Genomic DNA, 17200 nt, shown 5'->3' on the forward strand with positions numbered 1-17200 from the left:
AGTCAAGAGGAGCATCCCAGTAGGATCAGGAGCTCAGGGGAATCTCAACTAGGCTATTGGAACAGGTATTCCTATGTTTATAGATTGCTCATGTAAGTGATTGCAATGAAATGTTTACTTATTTAATTATGGGAAATACATTTTAATGGTAAATTATCATCAATTAAAAGTTTAGTTAGAAATAAGTTATTTCCCATTTTATTGTATTTAAAATTAGAGAAATTTAGTTTTGTTAGAGGACCCTAGGATGGAGCCTTACATGTGGTATCAGAGCGGGTTCAAAATCTGGACCCAAGACCCACTAGACACAAATCTCCGCTAATTTTTTTTATAAAAAATATGTGGAACTAATTTCATTTAAGACTAATTTAATGACTTTTTTCTCCACTGCCTCTTTTGAAAATCCTCTTCCAACGCCCTCGAAAAGAGCTTCAAAATAGTCATTCATGATTTCCTGGGAGAACCATTTGAAGATTGTATGTAGGATTGTAATTGTTTTGGAGAATCTCCAATCTTCAAGCACTCCTTGAAAGCAAGGAGAAGCTCATCACGAATTCTCAATGTGTTCAATTTGGTCAAAACAATCTCTTCCTCAATATCCTATTGAATGGGCTTCTCAAATACCTCATCACCGTTTTCAGCTTGAGTTTTGTTATCAAGTTCACCCTTTTCATTCTTGACAGGCTTCTTAGACACCCCATCACCATTTTCAGCTTGAGATTTCTTATCAAGCTCAACCTTTTCATTCTTTCCTGAAGGCTTCTTTGGTGATTTAGACTTTTGTTCTTCCTGGCTATCCAACATGACCATTTCACTTGTAGAAGCTATCAACTGCTATCTGATACATTGTTGTGTGGCTTCAATAGGAGTATTAGTAGCCCATTTTACATCATCATTCCCATCCGGCTCCTCGTTTTCATCAATATGGCTTCCGGGAGGAGAACGGTCTTCGTCAGAACTAGTTTTCTACTTAGCAACCTTGGATGCAACCTCGTGGCTCTTTTTCTTGGAATATTTCTTGGATTTTTTTAGCTTATTCATCAATAGCCTCTCCTACTTTCAAACATTCCTTTTCTGCTCTTGTCATGGCCTTCTTATCTTTGCCTCCCCTCTTTTGCTCTGGCAGATTCTTCAAAATAAACATAGTAAGCTTGTCCCTCATATCAACATCCGAAACATATCCACATGCAACACACTTCAGTGAAATCATTTGCGTTTTTGAAATATGGATCTCTATCTCAGGATTACCACATCCATAGCACTGCACATACTTCTTGATAAAAATCTCCAACAAAGCTACAAGTTTAGCACTCTCATGAGCACCATTGATAAGAGCAGTCCCGGATTTTTCATCGAACTTTGATTGTGCACCCAGTTCACAACTGAAATACTTTGTTGTATATGAAGGGGGTCTGACAAGAGATTTAGCCACATCTACCATATTGACAAGATTTTTCTTTATGCCATTACCTCATCCCTCAATTTTTGTAATCAGCATAGGCATCTTATACCTGTAAAAGGCATCATCTTTATTGCCCTCGCCAATATTTAGAAGAGCCATATTTTCTAATCAGTGATTAAGTGGAAGGATGTTAGGTCCCTATACTACTAGTGTAACCCCTTATTGTTATTAGCAAAACCCCCTTATTATATTGTTGTGCCCATGTAGTCCCCATATTATTATTATTGTGCCCCATAGAAGCCCACTATTGTTATTATTGTGCCTTTATATTATTATTGTTATGTCGGCTCTGATTATATTATGATCCTTAGAATCCTATATATAGAATGGAGGTCTTGTCATTTGTATCATCCAAGAATTGTTCATTTGTGTAATGTAAAGGAGGTTGCCCCATCAAAGAGGCTTATTTCTAAGGCATTTATCTATCTTTTCTATCTTTTTGTGAGCTAGTTTCATAACGTTTGGTATCAGAGCTTTGGATTCTAGGGTTTCTCTGCTCCAAATAGGTCATCATGGAATTTTCGCTATAACCTTTGCACTATAAAGTTTTAGAATATAAAACCAAAACCCATTTGAGAAGAAATCGGTTTGAACCTTGGGTCCGAATTTTAGATCTTGTCACACTATATTTTCAGAGATATGATCTGAGGAAGTTAGGGTTTTTGCAAGCACCATAATTTCATCTCAAATAGGTCATCATGGAATTTTAGCTATAATTTGGCTTTTACGAAGGCTCAGAATCTGAAATGAAAACCCATTTGAGCCAAGATCGTGAGGAAGCTTGGGCCCAAATTTCAGATCTTGTTTTGCTATATTTTCAGAGATACAGTCCAAGATATTTAGGGTTTCTGCAGGCTCCCAAATTACATCCCAAACAAGTGACCCTGGGAAAATCGTCATAACTGTCTCTCAGAGCATCAGATTGAAATTTCGTAAGAAGTTACAAAATTAAGACGGACTGTAGTTTTCTGTTTGTATTTTTCAAATCCAAAGGTTGAAACAGTGATACGTGTCACTTCGTACAAGTTCTCTCTACTAAAAAAGTATATAATTAGGTCATCTTGGGAGATAGGGCATAACTCTTTCTTGGAGAATCCAATTTAGATCAGACTTATGGCATTGGAAATAGGACGCAGAGGGATACCACAGGTTGCAATTACAAACCTTGGAGATCAGAAATTTTAGAGATACAACATATTCAAGGGTGAGCTCCTAAAATCAAGAAAAAGAGATATGAGGAAGTTTGATGGCAAGGATCCGGTAAATTGGATACTACAGATGGAGAAATATTTTGATATACATGAGGTTCAACTGTTACAAAAGGTACATATTGCATCTTTATATTTAGAACCAAACCAATTTTTATGGTATAAATGGCTTTGTTCTCGTAAAGCACTTGTCACTTGGTCAATTTTCACGGAAGAAAACACCTTCTTTAGCCAATTGATATATCTCAAACAAAAGGGTTCAATGGAAGAGCACATTGAGGAATTTAAAAAATTGAATATAAGGGTAAATAATATTCCAAATAAGTAAAGGATTGATTTCTTCATAGGGACTTTAAAGGATAACATTCCACATGAGGTTCATCTTTGGGAACCTAATTTATTGGAGAAGACATTCAGGTTGGTAAGAAAAATTGAAAGCGAAATTATGGAAACAAGGAATCCAACCACTCACGACTATAATTATGGAAGTTTTTTTTCTGCTAGCCTTCCACAACCTACAAGGTTTACACCACTACAATTGGAAGAAAAAAGAGAAAAAGGGCTTTGTTACAATTGTGATAGAAAATACACTAAAAGTCATAAGTGTGCAGAGAAGAAATTATTTTACATAGATTATGAAAAGGAGGAAGAAAAGGATCAAGAAACATGAAAAGAAGAGGATATACACCAGGAACCAACCCCAGAGAAAGAAGAAATGAATCTGACCATATCTTGTAAAGCATTGTCAAGAATTACCACTCCTCAAACTCTCAAGATAGAAGGAAATATCAAGAAGAAAAAGGTTCAAGAAGTGAAAGATCGCATCGAGAAAGAAGAAATGAATCCAACCATATCTTGTAATGCTTTGGTCGGAATTACCATTCCTCAAACTACCAAGATAGTAGGACATTTCAAGAAGAAAATTGTTCAAGAAGTGAAAGATCACATCGAGCATCAAGAAATGAATTCGACCATATCTTGTAATGCATTGGTAGAAATTACCACTCCTCAAACTCTCAATATAGAAGGACATATCAAGAAGAAAAAGATTCAAGCAGTGAAAGATCACATCGAGCATCAACAACAAGTTCTTGAACTTTTAAAGGATAACGCCACTTTGGTGCAGAATTGAATGAAAAAACAGGCATATCAACATCGTAGTGAAAGAAGTTTTGATGTAGGAGATTCGGTATTTTTATGGCTACATCTCAAGCAAGTTGTTTATGAGAAGGAAATGTTGGCAATACTACATGCACTTAAGAAATTGTGACCTTACCTAATGGAAAGACACTTCAAGGTAAAAATGGATCATGATAGTCTTAAATACTTTTTAGAACAAAGATTGTCTTTAGAAGAACAGTAAAAAATGGGTCACAAATATGTTGGGTTATGACTTTGAAATCATCTACAAAAAAGGGAAGAAAAATGTTGTTGTAGATGCACTCTCAAGAGAGGATGAGGATGTGGAAGCATTGTTTTGTGTTATTTCTATTATCCAACTAGATTGGATAAACGAAGCAAGGGATGAATGGAAGAAGGACGAAGAAGTGTGGCCACTCATTCAAAAGTTGCAAAAGATCCTAGTTCAAAGAATATTGCCAGAACTTAACGAGGAAGGAAAGATAATATTGGAACCTGGAGTAGTCACAGAAACAAGAAACCGACAGCTACGAAATCGATCAATTTCAGAGTATCTCCTCATGTGGAAGAACTTACCCACTGAAGATTCCACATGGGAGGACAAGAATTTGATACAGAAGCATCAAGAACTACTCAAGCATTGAAGAAAACACTTTTTGAAGGAGAGGGGCATGTTAGGTCCCTATACTACTAGTGTAACCCCTTATTGTTATTAGTACAACCCCCTTATTATACTGCTCTACCCATGTAGTCCCCATACTGTTATTATTGTGCCGCATAGAAGCCCACTATTGTTATTATTGTGCCCTTACATTATTATTGTTATTTCGGCTCTGATTATATTATGACCCTTAGACTCCTATATATAGAATGGAGGTCTTGTCATTGGTATCATCCAAGAATTGTTCATTTGTGTAATGTGAAGGAGGTTGTCCCCTCAAAGAGGCTTATTTCTAAGGCGTTTATCTATCTTTTCTATCTTTTTGTGAGCTGGTTTCATAACAAAGGCAAGAGTGAATTTGTATTTTGAAAACCATTTCTATCAAGAGTTAGATACTAGGGTATGTAAAAGGCCACCAAATCCCTATTGGGAAAAGGGACTTTCTCTATGATGTTTTAACACTCCACCTTGTGCGTGGAAAAATGGGTGCATCCAACTGCAAACCCAAATCAACCTCGACTTTTGACTTGGCTTTGGCTGCATACAGCCAAAAAAATTTGCTACAAAGACGAAGTTGTTTGTTCTTTTCTTTGATGTAGGACAATATTCGCCAAGCAACCCAATCAGCCCCAAATATGAACAAACAGCTTCAGACATAAAAGAATATTCAACCTGTACGTCTTCCACGTTGAACGCGATTGACAACCGATAGGACTCAACTTGAAATTTGGACCATACAAGTGCTGAAAAAGATTAGCCATGAATTATAAAAACCTGACAGTACAATTCCATATAAATCACAAATGATAATATAAAAAAATCATTACATTAAAATACGACAAAAGGGATCACACACAATGTCATAAGATATTGTTTATAGATTTCACATGTGGGCAATAATGGATGCAAGTTGGATGAAGATAAAATATATGTGGCAAATTTAGACAGTAAGAAAAAAATCTAGACAATCAGAATTTAGCAAAAGATGCAGAACTCAGAGATGCCTGTGCTGCAGAGAGAGCAATCAACGTAATAAGTTTCAACATAGAGTCAAAAAAATCTAGGCAATCTACATTATAGCAAACAGACATGCATTTCTACATTATCAAATTGACAATAATTGATATTTAGAACTTATTTTATCATACTCTGTGTATTTATTTTAGCCATTTATCAACACAGGCCATATGGTGCTCATGGTGATAGGGAAAAACCTGGATTTTATCTCCTTCCTCATATTCTGCAAGGCAAATGTAGCACTGTGTTGCTTCATTATTTACATTTTCATTTTTCTCAGGTTTCTTGTGATTCCTGATGGGGAATGAATTGACAGCAGACTCAGGTGCTAGCAGTGAGACATGAGATAATGACATTGTTTGTGAAAGAGCAACTAATTATCGAGGAATCTCATCTGGTACCTCAAACAAGGCCTTTGCAAGCATCACTACCTTGAATACCTAGAAGAGATTCTGTCAGAACCTTGTGCAATCTTTGCAATGCCCAGACCTGGGATCTAAAACACCATCGCCTTTCTACATTGTTAGCCTTCATCTTTTGAGAATCTTTGATGATTGCTTTTGCTATAGGAATCTAGAAATGCAAATAATAATGAATCTCCAATCTTCCTCCCCATTCCCTTTGTGTGCATAACCAAGATATCGCAGTGGTCCAAGATAACACATCTCGCTTAGGCATTTGTCAAATTATTGGTGTGCCTCCTCAATTCTCCCAAGACTTGAACAACAGAAGTACGAATATCAGAACTGTATTTCCGTGCTAATGATCCCTTGTATGCAAACGCTAGTTCTTCCACCAACATTTCCACATATGGGGTATTACGCATCCACATTAGCTTAGTGATGGTGAGAATGCTTTGAATAACCGGTATCACTGTAGCATCATCCTTTGCATGCAACCAATCAAAGAAAAGGGGAAATAAACGCCTGAAATAAGCTAGGATAACCAATCCCATTCCCTCAATCAGTGGCTCAATATGCTGGAGCCATACGGTGCGGCGTTCCTTATCTCCAGTATGCCTCTCCATCTCTCCAAGAATTTCATTGAATATTTCTCCATACCAATGTCCATGAGGGTTCCTCCCCTCAATACAAGTGATAAGTGTCACAGAAATTTCAACTACAGATTGCCAAAGTTGTTCACGACCAGATATATTTCGGCAAGTTGCATCGAGTATCACATCCTTGTACCAAAAGAGCTCAGTAGAATTCAGATTGTTTGCTAAATGGACAAGAGCTATCATACCTTGACCCTTCACTTCAGGAGACCAATGATCTAAGGTTGTAAATGCCCAAGGGATAACAAATGTACATAATGGTCCTATATATAGATGTTGAATCTATTTCAAACACCAACGCATCTGGTGTGATGCTATGATTGAAGGAGTTACTGATGCACCACAAAAGTCTTCATCCAATTCATCGTCCTTAAAATTATTGCAACTACTTTTAATGGCATCTTTTATCATCAAAAATATTATGGGTATTAACTTTATGACTAATCTCTTTTCGAACCCTATTTTTGTCAAATCCAAACGCTTGTCACTATATGAGATTGAATAATTGCCAACAACATTCAATGGGTTTTTCTTAGGATCATAATAAACAGCCTTTGATAAGTCTCTAATTGTCTCAACTGCAACAACCTACAATTTTTTTGGAATCCATGACATCAGGGCTACCATGTTGGCATTGGATGAAGTTAGTGCTGCACAACAAAGAAATAAGCCTGTCATTTTTTGTGTTTCTGTAGTGTCTTTCAGCAACCACTGCCCATCCTTGACTGGCAAAAGAGACTAGAAAGCAGATTTTATTTCTGAACTTTTCCCATCAAAATGATTTTGTTGGGTTGAAGACAGTATTTCCAGTATTCTGAAAGAGTATTCAACTAGCCATCCCTTGTAATCTTTGAATCTGTATAGGTCTCTTTTGGTCTTCGTTGTTATTTTTCTTTAGTTTCACATCTGGTTGAGCCAAAACTTCATTCTGTGTTTCTGAGTCTTTGAAAACTTCGATCCTTGAAGATTGAAAACTTGTCTGACAGTGTTTGTGTATGAAACACATTGCTCTAGGCATGGATTAAACTCATTTTTGTGCATACCAAAGCTACGCCACTCATTCAATATATGGCTCAATCTTGCAACCTCACAACCATCTCTCATGTACAAAAATAAAAATAAAAATCTATCGGAATTAAGTCACAAATATTGACCTAAAAGCTTCTCTCAATTCCATTAGTTTCGATGAGTTAGGAAGTTATGAAAATTATATGTTAAATACATTTTGAAATTTAGATTTATTTGTTTTGCAAGTATATAAGTGATATTAATTTTCATTCTCCATTCTATTAACATCACAAAGTGGCATTCTTTCATCCCACAATATTTTATATTTTGTTTATGAAGCTAGTAAGAAGTCACATTTAATTTGGTAATGTAATTTTTCATCTTTAATCTAATTATTGCAAATATATATATATATATATATATATATGCATTCATAATTGCTTAGGAACCTTGCTTCAAAGACACTGCCTCTTCAAGAGGTGAGACCAATTGTTTATATGTCCTATAGGAGATCCCAAGATTCATAAAATGGACATAAAGGATTTTAAAAAACACAATATAAAGGGTGGGAAGGAACAACTAATGGCCATAGAAGGAAGACATGACTAAAAATGGTATTATTCACATTAGTATTTAACTTAATTATTTGAATATATTAAACTAAGTTATTAATTAGCATAATATTAAATTATAGCTATGGTATTAAAGAAAACAATTTGTGATAGAGCGTGACTTACAAGTACATTGCACCAGTACCCTAGTGAGTCTCAAGAGAAAATTTGTAAGTTATGTACAACTCACACATGAGAGGATTTGGTAGATCCTTTGGAATCTTCTCAGTACTAATAATGCTTGTTTATGAGCATAGTAAAAGAAAAACTCATGACAATCATTATACACATGTATGTGAGCTAGCTAAGAGGGACAAGTCCTAGGATGGATTAATGAGTCTTGTGTATCACACAGATATTTGAACAATTCAAAATGGTGAGGACGCAAAGAAATCAAGGTCAAGGAGAGTCATCACAAGGACCTCCTACAAATAACCCATTACCTTCACCAGAGTTGACTCTCATCTTTCGTTCCCTAGAAGCAATTAATAAGACTTTAAAAGAGTGCGAAACAAATGAAGTGGAAGTGGCGAACCCTCCATCAGGGTTATGAAATCTTGAGGGATCAAGAGACTCTGATAGATGACCTCCAATCGAGGACATTACTAGGGAAATCCAAAATATTAAGCTCCTGGAGTTTGCAGGAGGTCATGCCAGCGAACGTGCAGAAGCCTGGTTAGAAGGAATGAGAAGGTGCTTCACATTAAGGGATTATAATTCCAATTCAAAAGCTAAAATAGCAATATTCCAACTCATATATAGTTCTCTGAATTGGCAGGGTAACTTAGAGCATCAACTACACCTCACTCCGGTCATAGTTACTTGGGAATTATTTGAGGAGAGATTCAGGAAAAAGTACCTACCAGCATATTATGAAGAACAACAAGTAGGAGCCTTCCATGCCTTGGTACAAGGAAATCGTATGGTAGAAGAATGTGAAATTAGATTCATGGAATTGGTCAATTATGTCTCCTACATGGATACTGACCAGCGCCAAGCAGATCGTTTCATTTATGGATTCAACCCTAAGATTAAGGCAATGGTGCAGATGTGGAAACCATCCTCAGTTGCAAAAGCTGTGGAACAGGCTCGTTATGTGGAAGAACACTTAGACATAAAGGGGGGGAACAAAACCATTTTTCCACGCCAACCAAGGTTTATGGGGAAGGCCCCTCGTACCTTCCCTAGGGGAGGAAGTTTGAGGCCACCGCCATATGGAAATAGGGTTGTACCCAGAGCACCAACAGTGGGGATTTCAATGGTTACTAGTGCAGCTTCACCCACAGCTTCAAGGGCGCATGCAAATCAAGGTCATACACGAGGAGCAACAAGTAGGGGCAGAGGTCCCAAGGGAAGGAACTCTTTCCAAAGTACTCCACAACATTCAGTTCAAGGTCTACCACGCATCAATTGTTGGGGATGTAGGGAACCTCATTACCAGCGTGACTATCCTGAGTTACAAACTGGTCACAACCGTAGAGAAGGAAAAGCAGCAATGGGGGGAGCAAGTAGCCACCACCAAATCTATGCAGCAGTTGATAACCAACAAGTTGAACACCAGTCTTCCATGGTAGAAACCTCAGGTATGATAAACAAAGTAAAAGTTAAAATTTTGTTTGATTCAGGTGCTACAGATAGTTTCATTTCACTAGTTGCATTAGAAAAATGTGGGTTGGCAGCCTATGAGCACGATGACTTTAAGCAAGTCGAGATGGCTTCTGGGATAAAACAACTAGTAGGACCTAGTTTTCACCAATGTCAGGTAAACCTTGGGGTGTGTATGACTAAGTTGAAGGCATACGTCATAGCATTGGGGACGTATGATGTAATTATTGAAATGGATTGGCTAGAAGCTCATCGAGCTTTGGTAGATTGTTTCAAGAAGAAGGTGATTTGTTTAGATGATGAAAGTAGGCCAATTGAGATTTTTGGAATCAAAAGAGGAGTGTTGCTACAATTCATATCCATGATGAAGGTAAAACGTTGTCTTCAACAAGGTTGCAAGCTATATGTGGTTGAGGCTATAAGTGGCCAGAAATGACCCTCCCTAGATCAACACCCAATTTTGTCAGAATTCAAGGATGTTTTTCCTAAGGAATTGCCTGGATTACCTCTTGTAAGGGAGATTGATTTCACAATCGACCTAAAACCTGGTGTAGAACCAATATCTAAGACACCTTATAGGATGACAACTCTAGAACTTTGTGAGTTGCAGATGCAGTTAAAAGAGCTCTTAGACTTGGGATTTATCAGACCTAGTATTTCACCTTGGGGTGCACCAATGATTTTTGTCAAGAAGAAGGATGGTTGCTTACGGCTATGCATAGATTATAGGGATTGAATAGAGCCACAATAAAGAATAGGTACCTGATACCTCGAATAGATGACCCATTTGATCAAATGAGGGGAGTGACGGTTTTCTCAAAGATCGATCTACGATCTTGATACCGCCAATTGAGGATTAAGGAAGAGGACATCTCAAAAACTTTATTTCGAGCTCGGTTTGGGCAGTACGAGTTCGTAGTTGTTCCATTTGGTTTGACCAATGCACCAGCAGTATTCATGAGCCTCATGAATGGTGTGCTTAGGAAGTATTTGGACCGATTTGTGCAAGTCTTTCTTGACAACATTCTTGTGTATTCCAAGAATGAAAAGGAGCATGAAAAGAACCTAAAGGTTGTATTGACTTGCTTAAGGGAAAATCAATTGTATGGAAAATTGTCAGAATGTTCCTTCTTTCAGAAGAAAGTTCATTACCTTAGGCACATCATTTTAGGAGAAGGGATTTCAGTTGACTCGGAAAAGGTGAAGCCCATAATGGATTGTCCAGTACTAAAAAATTCTCATGAGGTGCGTAGTTTTATGGCGCTAGTAAGGTATTATTGCAGGTTTGTGGAAGGGTTTTCGAGGATTGCAAAACCCATCACCACATTACAACAAAAGGGGGTTAGGTATGAATGGGCATATGAATGTGACATTGCATTCACATAACTAAAGAGGTTACTAACTAGTGCACCGATACTTTGAGTACCGAACATGGAAAAAGACTTCATTGTCTGCACCTATGCTTCGAAGCAAGGATTGGGCATAGTATTGATGCAAGAAGGCAGAGTAATAGCTTACGCATCTAGAAAATTGAAGAAACATGAAGAGTTGTATGCTACCCATGACTTAGAATTAGCAGCAGTGATGTTAGCTTTGAAAGTGTAGAGACACTACCTCGTTGGGAGAAGATTTGAGTTAAGAACAGATCATCAAAACCTGAAGCATCTCTTCACTCAAAGGGATTTTAATGCTAGACAAAGGCGGCGGAGCGAATTCATGAGTGAGTATGATTTTGAGATCTCATACAACAAGGGAAAGTAGAATGTGGTGGCTGATGCACTAAGTAGTAGACCACGAACCTTCTCCCTAGTAACCTTAAAGGTAAATTTGAGGGAACGTGTGTTGGAGAAACTCTTTGAAGATAGTTGGTATCTAAAGGTTATCTCAGCACTCCAGAGTGGGAAGCAGATAGAACCAAAGTTTGATGGATATGTCCTTGAACCAAATGGACTATTGAGACTTCAAGGGAGAATGTACATACCTAAGGAAGTGGGTATAAGAAGGACCATCCTCGAAGAGTCTCATAGAGCACTCTATTATGCACATCCTAGAGTGAAGAAGATGTACGCGTACATGAAGAAACTCTTCTTTTGGGCAGGCATGAGGCACGACATAGTCCAGTTTGTTACCAAATGTCTTTAATGTCAACGAGTGAAGGCTGATCATTGCCATCCAACGGGACTCCTACAACCACATGACATCCCTATCTCTAAATGGGAGGTAATTTCCATGGATTTTGTTGTGGGTTTTCCACTCACGTCATAGAGGCAAAATGCTATATTGGTTATAGTTGATAAATTGACCAAAATTTCCCATTTCATTCCAGTAAGAGACACTTATGATGTTACTGATGTGGCACGAGTTTTTATAAGTGAAGTTATTCGACTACATGGGTTACCCACAAATATCATTTCTGATAGAGACTCTCGATTTACATCTAGGTTTTGGACAAGTTTGTAGTTAGCACTAGGGACTCAGTTGAACCTAAGCACTGCATATCATCCAGAAATAGATGGGCAGACTGAAAGAGTAAATTAGGTTATGGAAGACATGCTTAGAATGTACGTCATGGATAATCAGACTCAGTGGGAAAGGTACTTACCATTGGTAGAGTTTGCTTATAATAACAGTTACCACAGTTCAATCAGGATGCCTCCTTATCAAGCTCTATATGGAAGGCCATGTAGGACGTCGTTGAGTTGGGAAAATTTGGAGGACCAAGTAATAGTTGGGCCAAAATCAGTTTAAGAAATGGAGGAACAGGTAAAACAGATTCGAAAAATGTTAAAGGAAGCACAAGATAGACAGAAGAGTTATGTTGATTCACATAGGATTGATCACAGTTATGAAGTAGGGGACCAAGTTTTTATTCGTATCCAACCCAACAAAAGCACCATTCAGTTTGGGAAAGGGACGAAGTTGTCACCTCGGTTCGTAGGACCTTTTAGGATCAAGGAGAAGATTGGACTATTTTCCTATCATCTTGTACTGCCACCCCATTTGCATAAAACTCATGATGTTTTTCATGTATCTATTTTATGACATTATGTTTCTGATGAATCTCACAAACTGGATTGGAGGGAATTGCAGGTCTCAGACATGGGAACCGTAGTGGTCGAACCATTACGCATATTGGACCGTAGAGTTCGACAGCTCAGATATTGCATGGTGGACCAAGTAAAGGTCCAGTGGGATAAGTATAGCCTAGGATTTGCTACCTGGGAGGATGAAGAGACTATACGTCGTGACTACCCCTCACTTTTTTGCTAAGGTTCTATTTTGCAGTTCCATGTTATTTATTTATGAACAATATGTGATATTGATGGATTTAGTTGGACACGTGAAACTACTTATATAAATCTTTTGATGGATTAGGTATTGATGATGGAAATATTTGATGTATGACCTAATGTATGACTTACATGGTGATGATTTATCTAGTGCATGACTTATCAAAGTTATTGTTGTTTCATGTATGGCTTAAGTGGATATGATTTATTTAATGAATGACTTAGTGAAATTATGATTTATTTCTAGTATAAACTACAAAATTGACACGTGGATACTAGACTTAATAACACAATGTTTAATATCACTTATCTATATATATCTTGTTTTTATATAAATGCATGAATGAGAACTAACCTACAGATTGGAAAGAACGATATGATAGCCAAGATCTACTCTTCCATTGGGGAAGGTCGAGACATCTAATGAGGAAAGGTATGATGTACATTGTTCTATTACATTTTGTATTTACTGGATATGCACTCTTATGACATGGGTAAAATGTAAATGGAAGGTGACAAGACTACCTGACTGGATTATTCGATGACAAGTATCCAACCAGTGCTGTAGTGTGGTCCATATTAGGGTGTTGACCCTAGTTGTGAGGAAGGGTGGAGGTATTTCCCACCGTGCAACCTCCAAACCTAGAATCGTGGGAGGGCAATGATGGACACACTCCCTTAGACGTGTGATGATGATTTACAGTTGCTTGCTGGGGAAGTTAGGTCGATATAGTCGACACTTCCTACCATATTGGTCTATCATTCATTAGATTGGTATAGCTGATGCCACAGTATATAGCAGCAAAGGATGGATAGGCTGGGAACGGAAGTAGGCTAGGAAGGATAGGAGGATATAGATTAGTTGGAGACTCTTGATGGGACATGATGTCATTGTCTGACTTATCAAATTTTACTACTATAACTCTCTCTCTATTTGTTATGCGTTATTATCAAAGTGCTTCGAACTCCTTGTATCTTTTTTCATTCTAACTTTGAGACGAAGTTTTCTGAAGGAGGGGTGTATGTAATGCCCTACTTAATCTTATCATGCAAATTTTACTAGTGTTTGAATTACCTGAAAATATTGACTTATAATTATCAAGAAATATTGGTACATACCTACATGGGTGAAACTATGAATGTAATACTGATATAAATTTTATTACTATTCCCAACCTACCTCCTCAAATTTAAATTTTGATAGGATATGGTCTCCTTCCATTTATTCTAATTTATATATTCATATCTCATCCCCAAAATTTCCTCTCAAATTTACTTGGGAGAAGACATGGTCCTCTCCAATTAATTACCAAATTATATATTCATATCTCATCCCCAAAATGTCCTCTCAAATTTACTTAGGAGAAGATAAGTCAAATGTAAGGATGAGGGGGTAGTTATGAAATTAATGATAGGTGGTTGAGGCGGAGAAGAGAAGGGGGCATAAATGGGGAAGGATGATGGGAGAAGAGGGGGATCCTTGATCTTGGTTTTGGTTTTGGTTTTGGTTGTGGTTTTGGGGGGTTTTGTTTTGAGAGGAAGGTGAAGAAAAGAGAAGGGAGAGAAGGAGATTATTTGTTTAACTTGAACACAATGCATCTAGTTGGACTTGGGCTCAGAGGGCTAGGGAACCTATGGAGGTTTCATGGGCTAGGAAATACTTCCTAGTTGGATGGGAGGCAAATCCAGTAGGGTAGTCAAGAGGAGCATCCCAGTAGGAACATGAGCTCAAGGGAATCTCAACTAGGCGATTGGAATAGGTATCCCTCAGTTTATAGATTAATCATGTAAGTGATTGCAATGAAATGTTTACTTATTTAATTGTGGTAAATAAATTTTAATGGTAAATAACTATCAATTAGAAATTTAGTTAGAAATAAGTTATTTCCTGTTTTATTGTATTTAAAATTAGAGAAATTTAGTTTTGTTAGAGAACCCTAGGATGGAGCCTTACAATTGCTCTCTATTTCACCTTTAATGCATACCCAGAATATTATGCATCATGTTGCACCAACAAATCTCGTCCACACATTCCTCTTTGAAACCTCATAATTTCGCTACTCAAATTTTGTTTATAAATAATTCTGGACTAATATTGTTGAATTGGACTTTAGTTATCTTGTTCTTCAAATCTTTGCATGAGTATCTAATTTTTTCCTTTGTCATGTTCATTTTTTTCTTTTGCATCTTCTCTTAACTTCTCAATCTCTGATCTATTGTTTTGGGCTCAATTTCTGAGTTAAACTGCTGATTTTAGCAATTTTGGCATTTTAACATGTTTTAGCAGTGCTTCTTCTAATTTTGTTTACATTTAACTTTGTCTTAGCTACTAAATCCACTGGGAAAACTTATAGTTCCAATTTTTGAGCTTAAGCCCCTTTTTCTCTACTCCTTACCTATTCTTCTAGGATAGGACCAAGTATCTGCAACCATTGGCCAAGGCTTTTGGGCACTAAGTCCTTTTAAGCCCTTTGTGAGCCAAAATCATTTGTTAATACCTATGTTCCATTGGTTTCATTTCTACGTGAAATGACCATAAACTAGCATTAAGTTCGGAGCTCCCAAGCTCGACACTATTAGCCTATGCCTCTTTTTATTCCACTACACACAGTCTATTTCTACGCGAAATGATCAAGGATCAGGGATTTTTCGTAACCCCTTTTATCCAAGCACATTACCCTTGTGCCCTCTTTATAAATAATTTGCGTCTATCCGTCAGGTAGACATGTCTTGTGAGGACTGCCCTGATTCCTTTTGATTGATTTTTGTTGCATTGTCTATCTATCCTCCATTTCCCAGCGCTCACTTCTTGGTGCTTCCACTGTGCTCTGTTAAAAAACCTGTCGGGGTCTATCCTACAAGATGAGTTATCCTGGTGGGGTCCTCCCATTACATAAAGCGCTAATAGAAAATCTCTTTGGGCTGAGTTAACTACCTTGTCATCCCGACGCCTATTTCTCGGTGCATCCCTTCTGTGCACTATTAACAACCTGTCAAGCTCCATCCAGCGGGATGACATCATGCTAACCTCACCTGTGTTACGTTTCGATTTGTGATAGGTGACATGTCACACTCAAACATGGGCCTTTCGGATGCCCAAAAAAAATCCAAATCTTCTTGTCATGTGTCATGCTCTAATTGGCTGGTACTTATGTCATCATCTGTCGTCGTCAAGGCCAATCAAATTCTGCCACCTGTCCTCTATTAGAGAGGAGAGGAAAAGGTTCCAAGGCTAATTTTTCACCATTTTCCTTTATTAAATACTTTCAAGGGTTCATGGCTTTTTCTTTGTTCTTCTGTTGGGACATCTCTCATTCGCTTGCAGCTTTGTTATACGTCTAGGCTAGCCCTTAGCGGGCCAATCTTACAAGTGGGCTCAACCTTAACAAATAAAAATGATTATCCTTGCTTTTCTGCACAATCTAGTGTGTCTCGGTCCCTATCTCTTGGCACTTTCACTATGTGTGCCTTATGCAATGCTCCAAGGTCCCCTCGTTGGGGTAAGTCCATCGGGATGGCATCATCACCTGGCATCATCCCACTCCATTCATACTAAAAATAAGACTTTTTCTCCATAACTATACAATAAGGGTAACTCTGTTGGGCCGAGTTGTTAGGTGGGCTCCTCCTGCACCAATAGAAATGCTCCATGTTGCTTCGTTGTCGACCATGTCTACCAAGAGCTCTTTATAGAATCTCTTCCAACCTTTGTTTTCAGGTTTGGAACTTTTGCCAACTTTTTCTAGGCACCAAAGGCTCATCCCATCACCTTTTAGCTCTGTTATCATGGACTTAAGATCACCAAAATTTGATTGGCTCTATCTTTTGATACAAGAGGCCATTTTCAATCTTTGACATATCCTTGGAAGTATTTTTTCGAGCTCTTTCTATCTGTGTGGGTTCCACCTACTTCTAATATGATCTACTTCTCTAAAACTGGCTCCAAATTCTCTACACCATTCTCATCCATGTTGATCTTCTTATGACTGATCCTTTACCATGTTTTTTCATTTCCACCTTTCCCATTGCCTTTTCCTTTTCCAATAATGACAACACCATTTATAGGGCTTTGAAATTGCCATCTTTGTTACTTTCTCCTTTGTCACTAATGATAACATATTTACCAATGCATTTGCAGTCA

General features: G+C 37.7%; 2 pseudogenes; both read right to left on the minus strand.

Annotated features, from left to right (window-relative positions):
* Positions 1–328: 328 nt before the first annotated feature.
* LOC149149973 (putative eukaryotic translation initiation factor 5-1) lies at positions 329–1561 on the minus strand (annotated as a pseudogene).
* A 4597-nt stretch (positions 1562–6158) lies between these two features.
* Positions 6159–16606, minus strand: LOC149149974 (uncharacterized protein At2g39910 pseudogene; annotated as a pseudogene).
* Between the last annotated feature and the right edge of the window lie 594 nt (positions 16607–17200).

This window comes from Pinus tabuliformis, chromosome 9 (genome assembly GCF_031772625.1).
Source record: "Pinus tabuliformis cultivar Carrire ecotype Pingquan chromosome 9, CPIR1, whole genome shotgun sequence".
Classification (NCBI taxonomy): Eukaryota; Viridiplantae; Streptophyta; class Pinopsida; order Pinales; family Pinaceae; genus Pinus; species Pinus tabuliformis.